Below are 9,153 nucleotides of genomic sequence, written 5' to 3'. Positions count from 1 at the left end.
TGCTTTCATTTATTTTTAAGTATATATCTAGGAGTAAATATAGTGTCTGGGTTATATGCCAGGTATATGTTTAATTTTTTTAAGAAACTGCTAAACTGTTTCCCAAAGTGATTGTACCTTTTTACATTCCCAAGCAGCAGTGTTTGAGAGTTTTAGTTACTCTGCATTCTCACCAACACTTGATAACGATGTCTCAATAATTGTGGCTATTCTAAAAAGTGTGTAGTGGTACCTTTTTGTGATTTTAATGTCTATTTAATGACTAATGATGTGGAAAATCTTTTTAAGTGGGTGTTTGTGATTAGTATATTGGTTTTGGTGTAGTGTTCAAATTTTTTGCCTATTTTTTAATTGATTTGCTTGGATTTGTATTTTGAGAGTTTTTAAAAAATGTATTTTGGATACAAGTACTTTTTCAGATAATGTGACTTGAGAATCTATTTTCTCGGTCTGGGCTTTCTTTTCATTTTCTTAACAGTGCCTTTCAAACAGCAGATATTCTTAATTTTGATGAAGTACTATCTTATTTTTAATGAATCGTGCATTTTCTGTCATAGCTAAGAAATCTTTATCTAATCCAAAATCTCAAAGGTTTTCACCTATGCTTTATTCAAGAAACTTTATAGTTTTAGCTTCTATATTTAAGTCTAGAATTCATCTTGGGATAATTATTTTATGTGATGGGACATATATAGTGTTCATTTTTAATATGAACACTGAATTGTTCCAGTAACTTTTTGAAAATAATTTTTTTCTATTAAATTGCTTTCACGTTTTTTTTGGAAATCAATTGACCATAGATGTGCCAGTTTATTTTGGAGTCCATTTTCTGTTTTATTGTCCATCTTGATGCCAATACTACACTGGATTGTTATTTTTGTATAATTCTTAAAATCAGGTAGTGTAAGTCTACCAACTTTGTTCTCCTTTATCAATGTTGTTTTTGACATTTCTAGGTTATTTCATTCTTATACAAAATTTAGAATCAGTTTGTCAATTTCCACTAAAAAGTCAGCTTGGATTTCAATTTGGATTACACTAATTCTATGTATTAATTCTGGAAGAATTGACATCTTAACACTATTGAGTTGTCTAATCCAGGAGCACTGTATATCTCTCAATTTGTTGAAGTCCTCTTCAATTTTTTCTCAACAATGTTTTGTAGTTTGCAATGTATAGGTCTTCCCCATCTTTTGTCAAATTTGTCTTAAGCTCAAGAGGTGAGCATGCACAATTAGCAATTAGTAATACTAAACACCTTCTTTATAAAATAAGCTAATTGAGTTGAAATTTAAAATTTATAGTTTTGAGCATGCATAAAATTGACAATGTTCTCTTAGAGCTAACTTAGTCTTACCTTTTAACATGTGAAGAGCCTTGTTCTGGTCCTGATGTGCTTTGGGAAAAGAATTGCTTTAAAATCCTTTTGAGGCATCTATCAACAGGCTTTGATTTCTCCTAAGGAGACATATTTAGTTTCCTATTTCTAACCTTTTAAAGGAAAGACTTCTTTTACTTTTTTTTTTTAAACCATTTTCGGTTCCGTAGATTTTTGAATCCTTTCTCCCCATAATTTGCAATAAATATTTTTTTTTAAATCACAGTTTATAAGATGGTAACTTTCGTTAAAACCTCATAATAATTTTGAGGGTTTTTTCTTCCAAAATATCTTTTGCACACAACTTTTAAGTGTTAATGTCCTTTTATTTTCAAGAAGTTTTATGACTTTCCATGTTTTTTGTGATCCAAAATTTCTTTATATATAATCGAAAAAACTTACATTTAAAAAAAAATGATAAAACACTTCATCTTCTTTAGAAGAGTTTACTGGCTATACTTTGAAAGAGGCTTTGCTATTTTAATAGAATTTGCGTCACTTCATATAACAACTTTACAAAATCTACTTAAATATAATAGAACACAGATTTAAAATAGATTTCTAAAGTAATTTCTCCCATGAAAAATAGGGGCAGGGCAAAGAACACATCCTGTTATACATATTCATGGCAAATTGCTCTCACAGAGTAAAATTAATTTTAGTTTTTAGTTTCTATCTTATGAAGAATTCATAATTTTTACATTGACTTAAAACTAATGCAAATCATGTATGGTTGCCAGTTACATAACTCATGTCATCCTCTACCATGTCTGATGCCCTACTATATATGGGATTGTTAGCATTTTTCACTCTTGGGTATACAAATTTTAACATGCAAATCTCATTTTGACATTTTGGCATGTATTATGACTTAATGTGAGCCCCTTCTTCCATTTGCTATGGCCAAAAACCATACTGATTTTCCATAAGGAACAGAATATAAAAGTAATATGATATATACAATTTTTTTTTAATGAGTGTAAAGTCAAGGAAAAGTTACAAAAATACACACATGGGATAAATAGAAGGTAACATATAGAAACAAGTACTGATTTAATAAAGACCTAGATCTAGACACAGCACTGTGTATTAGAAAAGTTGCAGGCTGTGGCTAAAGAAAAGTGCATTTGATTTCCATCCCTCTCACTGATTGGCTGAGTCGTCCTTAAAAAGTTATGTGGCCACTTCAAGCGTCAGATTGCACATCTGTAAATGGGGGATAATAATACCATCTCATAGAAGTGATTGGAAAATTAACTATTAAAAATATATGATAGTGAAAACTCTTGTATAATAGCAGCTGTTACCACCTATACCCTTTCTCTATTCTGGTTTATTCAGCAGCATTCTAAGTGGTGTGATGTATGCAGTATAAAAACATTCCTTTCTCTACTAATGATTTACTTAGTAGCAATTCTGACACTGTACACATTATTTATTAACACTACAGAATATGTATTAACATTACAGAAATGCGTAGCAGTTAAATATTGGCATACAGAATATAAATACTTTGGAGGTTTTCAAAGGACAGAAGAGAAAGAAAGAAGCCATGATGAATTTACACATTCTTAGAAGATGCAAGTAAATATGATGTTATAGTCACAAAAATTGTAGCACTTTCCCTAACTCAGTTAAAACTTCATTTAAAATTAAATTTGAATTCTTATTCATTAACTACTAGTTATTGTGGATATAAAAATTGCAAATCTAAAACCTAAAGAATAATGAGAAATGGTAAAAACTGGATATGATGTAACAGGTAAAGAATGTTTATAGACTCATTTAAACCTCTCAATCAGCTTATTAAGATCTGATGATTCTACACTGAGGAATATGAAATTTATACCTGTAGTTGTAGAAAAGTATTGAAGCCTCATTTACATTTTTAAAAATTCTGGTATGATCTCTTTGTCAGTAATGCGAAAGATGGATTAAAATAGACAAGAAAGAAGGGGAAAAATCATATAAATTCCATTCCAAGTGCTAAGAGAGTGGTTTCTACTGCCAATGGGCTCAAGAAGTCCCCAGAGAGAAACAATTTCTGACTGAAAATCTGTTCCTTTATCTGCCTCTTTCTCCTGATGTAAAACCTTTCAGAAAACCACGGGATGATTGTCACTTTCATAAATGCCCAGATACTGAGAAGACATTTGCCCAGACAAGGAAGTGTTAGAAAACATAAGCATTTCCTGGGAATATTTGGCAGAGGGTCATGGTATGGTGTCATTCTGAATGAAGTATATGGTAGTATGATTCAAATTGTTCCCTTGTTCCAGAAGTTAGTTCAATAGCCTCTTAATTTGGATAAAATGAAAGACCATTGGCCTCCACTTCTTTTTTAGTTGATATCAGTATTGTAAAAAGATATTCTTTGAGAAATTGGTACATTGTGTCATGTTTCTCTTTTCAGGTACAATTTTGATACTGTTTCTCTAAGGCTATCCCTGTTTTTGCTTATGATTTAGGCATATTTCTACTTTTTAAATGTTTATTCTTATGATTTCTTTTATCTTAAAAATTAATATCACTTCAACAATGAGCTGTTTGTAGAAAAATCTCATACATTAAAGAGACTAAATCCATTCCATTACATGAGCAATGGCAGATAAGTACTTCTATTTAATAAAAAAAAATTGCTAATAACATTGTCTTCTGGAGGTTCATTCTGTCTGGTTGTGTAGAGATTTACTTTAACTATTGTATGATACACTGTCTGGTAAATGCAGTAGGATACTAGTGAAGTAAATCTGAGTATATTGATTTACTTTTCATCTTGTTCTAGTCTGTTGCATATGGATAGACTCATAACTTGCTTTGAGCAATATTGCAAAATGAGTTCTACTCACACTGAAATTTTATTTTGTAACAGAACAGTGAAACTTGATTAGATAAGAGTGAAAGATGGAGTAAAATATTCATTTAGTCAACATCAAAAGATATGCTAAAGATCTAATCTAAAAATAGAAAATGTTTAAATTATTATATTTAAAGGGTATTTGGTACATTACTACAGAAGCTACTTTTTGGTTAACATACGTATTCCTACACTGTCTTAAAATAAAAACTGTTTTAAATCTTGAAAAAAATGAATTAATTATCTTCATGTACTGACTGTTTTTACCCACTAAAGACCGATCAATCAGGTTTACATATATTCCAAATTATATAGACTGAAGTTTTTTTTTTTTTAAATCATCATTTGGTAACCATTATATTAACAGTAGTTTCAGGTAATAAGCACTAATGGATATTAAAAATAGAAAGTTTAATTAGAAATAGTATATTTACATAGTCTCCAAGTATTTCCTCAGAAGATATTTACTAAATACAAAGGGAAAAAGATTAACTTTACAGCGAAAAGAAATCTGGCAAATACAACCTAACTGAGAAATCAAAGTTAACATTGTCAATAAAAGAACAAAACAGACATTATTTGGCTATTAATATGATGCACTTAAAAGAACACATCATTTCTGTAGTATCTCTTCTAAAAACTTGTACCGTGAATCTATTCATGAGGAAACCTAACCAAACCCAATTTGAGGAACAGTGAATAAATAAAATAAATGGCTAACACTTAAAAAATATCAAGGTCATGAAAAATAAAAACTAAGGTACTTTTCCAAACAAAAAGGGACAAAAGAGACATGGACACCAATGACAGTGAGTGGTCCTGAATTGGATCCTGGACCAGGGAAAAAAATTCATTCTTGCTATAAATATTATTAATGGGACAATAGTGAAAATTGGCTTATTATTAGATAATAAGATCAACTTAATGTTACTATTTTGATTGTAATAATTATACCATGATTATACAAGAAAACATTCTTATTTTTAGGGAATACCTAACTGAAACATTTGAGAATAAAGCATCATTATGTCTAGAATTAACTCTGAAATGGGGAAAGAGAGAGAGGGTGTAAATGGAAACACTTGGGCTTCTGGGTAAGTGGTAAATGGGACTGCTTACACAATTTTCGTAACTTTTCTATAATACTGAAGTTATTTTAAAATAAAAAGTTTTAAAATTAGATTAACTACATTAAATAAGTAATTAATAAAAATCACCCCAAAAAGTTCTTCAACTAAGTATATTAACTCTTTGTTTGAAGTCACTATTCAATTCAGTTGACATTAGTGGTTCCAGTAGTTCTACACATGAGCAAATTTACAGTCTTAGATGCTAATGAGGAAACTAGTAGGGTATCTTTGTTGACAAATAGTGGAGACCACGCAAAGAGCATACATTTATAAAAGTTATATTCAGACTTAATTTCCATTATTTGACTATAATCACAAAGTACATGACATTGATGTAGACTTATATTAAGACTTTGTCTTCTGGACTCAAACTTGCAGACACATGTCTCTCCCCACTCTCAAACCCACTAGTAATTGTGCATAATTCAGCTAAAAAGAGTAGATTTATCATAAATATAGCCACAAATGTCTATCCAGCATTTTAAAAGAGGAGTCTATTTTAAAAGAGGAGAGTTATATTATGTTTAACTAAAAGTTGTTACAAAGGAATCATGATACAGATGCTCCTCAGCTTACAAAGGGGTTATGTTCCAAAAACTCACCTTAAGTTCAAAATATTGTAAGTTAAAAATGTATTTAATATATCCAACCTATGGAACACTATAGCTTAGCCTTGCCTACATTCAGTGTGCTCAGAACACTTACATTAGCCTACAGCTGGCAAAATCATCTAACACAAAGCCCATTTTATAATAAAGTTGACTGTCTCATGTAATCTGTTAAATTCTATACTGAAAGTAAAAAAAACAGAATGCTTGTATGGCTACTCATCATTAACAAACACAGCTGAAAGCACCTGGACCTGAAGAATGTTTGAAATATTGAACTAATATTAATTACTGGATGATGGGGATATACAGCGACAGAGTCATCAATTTCTTTCTTTCAATGAGGTTTGAAGACAGCTGGCAGAGGGCACCGAGGCATCAGCACTTGTTGATAGTTTAGCAAGTGTAGTGTAGGAAGATATCAAGTTTTGAGTGTTCAGTTTGCTTATTTTAATTTTGTATTTTTTCTATAGCAAGAAAGAGCATCCTGTATCTGCCTGTCAGCTTTTGCTTATCTCTTATACTTGACATCCATTTCTTCTAATACCTGTACACCACTGCGGATAGTAGCAAATGCCTCCACCAGTTTATTTGCTGTGAACTTTTTTGATGCCTTGGGTATAACTTCTTCCTCTGCTTCAAATTTTTTGCTTCTTTCTTCTTCCAGTCCAATCAGCTTGTCATTGGAAAGCCTTTAGCCCCAATGCCAACAAGTTCATGAACATTCTCTTCACCAATGTCCAATTCTAGCTGTTTCCCAGACACTAATATCTTGCTACTTACTATTTCATAAACAGTAGAATATTTGTTAATACCTTTGAATATGTTCACATATGTCTTCAAAACTTTCTTCCAAATGCCATTTGTGCATTTCTGTATGACTTTTTCCCATCCTGCAGCGATGATACAGATAGCATTTAGAATGTCAAAAATCTTTCCAAAACTCTCAGAGCATTTGACAAAATTCAGTCACTTCAACAGCATATGAAAAAAATTGGGGTAAATATTACTGTATGCTTTGAACACAGCTATTGGGCCTTCATTCATTGGTTGAGTGAGTGTGGTTGTGTTTGCCAGCAAATATGAAAACTTTACGTCAGGATGCATGTCACCAATATGCTGTGGATGCCTTGGAGCATTGTCTAAGATCAGAATAATCTTAAAGGGATGTTGTTTTACCTACAAAATTCTCTTACCTGCAGAATAAAACATTTCAAAAACCAGTCTTCAAACAACGCTGATGTCATATAAGCTTTCCTGTTATGGAAAAAATAAATGGAAAACATATGCTTGCTCCCATTCTTGAATGATTTACAGTTCACCCACTGGTAGATTTGAAGAGTCTTTGATTTTAACCCTGGAACATTTCCACTCAAAAGCAGCATTATATTGTCTTTAAATGCCTTGAATCCTGGCATTTTCTTAGACTCCATATTAATGTATGTATGCTCTCGCATACACTTCCAGAATAAGCTCATTTCATGGATATTAAATATTCTGGCAAATATTTCTCATCCACAATTAACCTGTACAGCTCTTCCTAAAAAGCTTCAGCACTATTCTTTAGATACTTTACTTACAATACCAGTCTCCAGTTCCATGCAAATTGGTGCAAAAGGCATTAAGGCATCCTTCTTCATGGCTGAGTAGTATTCCATGGTGTATGTGTGTGTCTGTATACCGCATTTTGTTAATCCACCCACGAATTGATGGGTACTTGGGTTTATTCCACATCTTTGCAATTGTGAATTGTGCTGCAATAAACATTTGAGTGCAGGTGTCTTTTTGATAAAATGACTTCTTTTCCTATGGGTAAATACCCAGTAGTAGGATTGTTGGATCTATTAAACTGGAACTAACTGATGAGCACACATGCACATAGAGGGAAGTAAATCTCAAAGGAAATCAAACAGGGGGTGGGAGGAAGAGGGATTGGACAAAATCCTACCTAACAGATACAATGAATACTATCTGGGTGACGGACACACTTTTAACTCTGACTTGAGCATTACAAAAGTGATCCATGTAACCAGAAACATTTGTACGCCCATAATACGTTGAAATAAATTTTTAAAGATTAAAATAAATTAGAAAAGCTTCAGCATCTTCAGTATTGGCACTTGCTGTCTCATTGGTGATTTCATATTATTAAAATTATGATGCCTTTTGAAACTTTAGAACCATCTATGACTTGCTACAAACATTTGCTATATGTAGGATCATCATCTTTCTCTTTTAGCTTATAGAAAAGACTCGTTGCTTTAGCCTGAATTGTCAGTAGGGTAAGCAGAATGTGCACCTATGGGTGTCGCTTCTGGCCTCCCTCTAGCTGCCATCTTGCGTCCCCACGTGTGCACCTAAACTCAGCTGGTCTTCCCGAGACCCTCTGAGCGCCACCCCTAGTCCCCCGCACGGCCCCTTTTATGCTTCGACAAGATGAAAGAAACTATCATGAATCAAGGGAAACTCGCCAAACTGCAGGCAGAAGTGCGCATCCGTGGGAAAGAAACTGTTCGCAGAAAGAAGAAGGTGGTTCACAGAACAGCTACAGCGGATGATAAACAACTTTAGTTCTCCTTAAAGAAATTAGGAGTAACAATGTCTCTGGTATTGAAGAGGTGAATACGCTCACAAACCAAGGAACAGTGATCCACTTTAACAACCCTGAAGTTCAGGCATCGCTGGCAGCAAACACTTTCACCCTTACGGGCCATGCTGAGACAAAGCAGCCGACAGAAATGCTACCCAGCGTCTTAACCCAGCTTGGTGCAGACAGTCTGACTAGTTTAAAGACTGGCTGAAGCTCTGCCCAAACAATCTGTGGACGGAAAAGCTCCACTTGCTACTGGAGAGGATGATGATGATGAAGTTCCAGATCTTGGGGAGAATTTTGATGAGGCTTCCAAGAATGAGGCAAACTGAATTGAGTCAACTTCTGAAGAAGATAAAACTTGAAGAAGCTATTGGGAGCTGCTATTTTATATTACGACTGCTTTTTAAAATTGTTTTGTTATGGAGCTGATAAAATTTAGATCTCTAATATTTTTAAGTCCAAGCGCCTTGGACACTGCAGCTCTTTTCAGTTTTTGCTTATACACAATTCATTCTTTGCAGCTAATTTAGCTGAAGAAGCCTGCAAATAACGTTTGAAACAAAGGTTAATAAAGTTCTTTGTGTAGT

The 9,153-nt window shown here is 33.0% G+C and overlaps 1 pseudogene; it reads left to right on the top strand.

Moving 5' to 3' along the window:
• Positions 1–8,409: 8,409 nt before the first annotated feature.
• Positions 8,410–8,953, top strand: LOC105826336 (annotated as a pseudogene).
• Positions 8,954–9,153: the final 200 nt, after the last annotated feature.

The sequence above is a fragment of the Propithecus coquereli genome, unplaced genomic scaffold (assembly GCF_000956105.1).
Source record: "Propithecus coquereli isolate 6110/MARCELLA unplaced genomic scaffold, Pcoq_1.0 Scaffold88, whole genome shotgun sequence".
Lineage (NCBI taxonomy): Eukaryota > Metazoa > Chordata > Mammalia > Primates > Indriidae > Propithecus > Propithecus coquereli.
The sequence above is the reverse complement of the archived record's forward strand: the minus strand, read 5'-3'. Positions and strand labels throughout refer to the sequence as shown.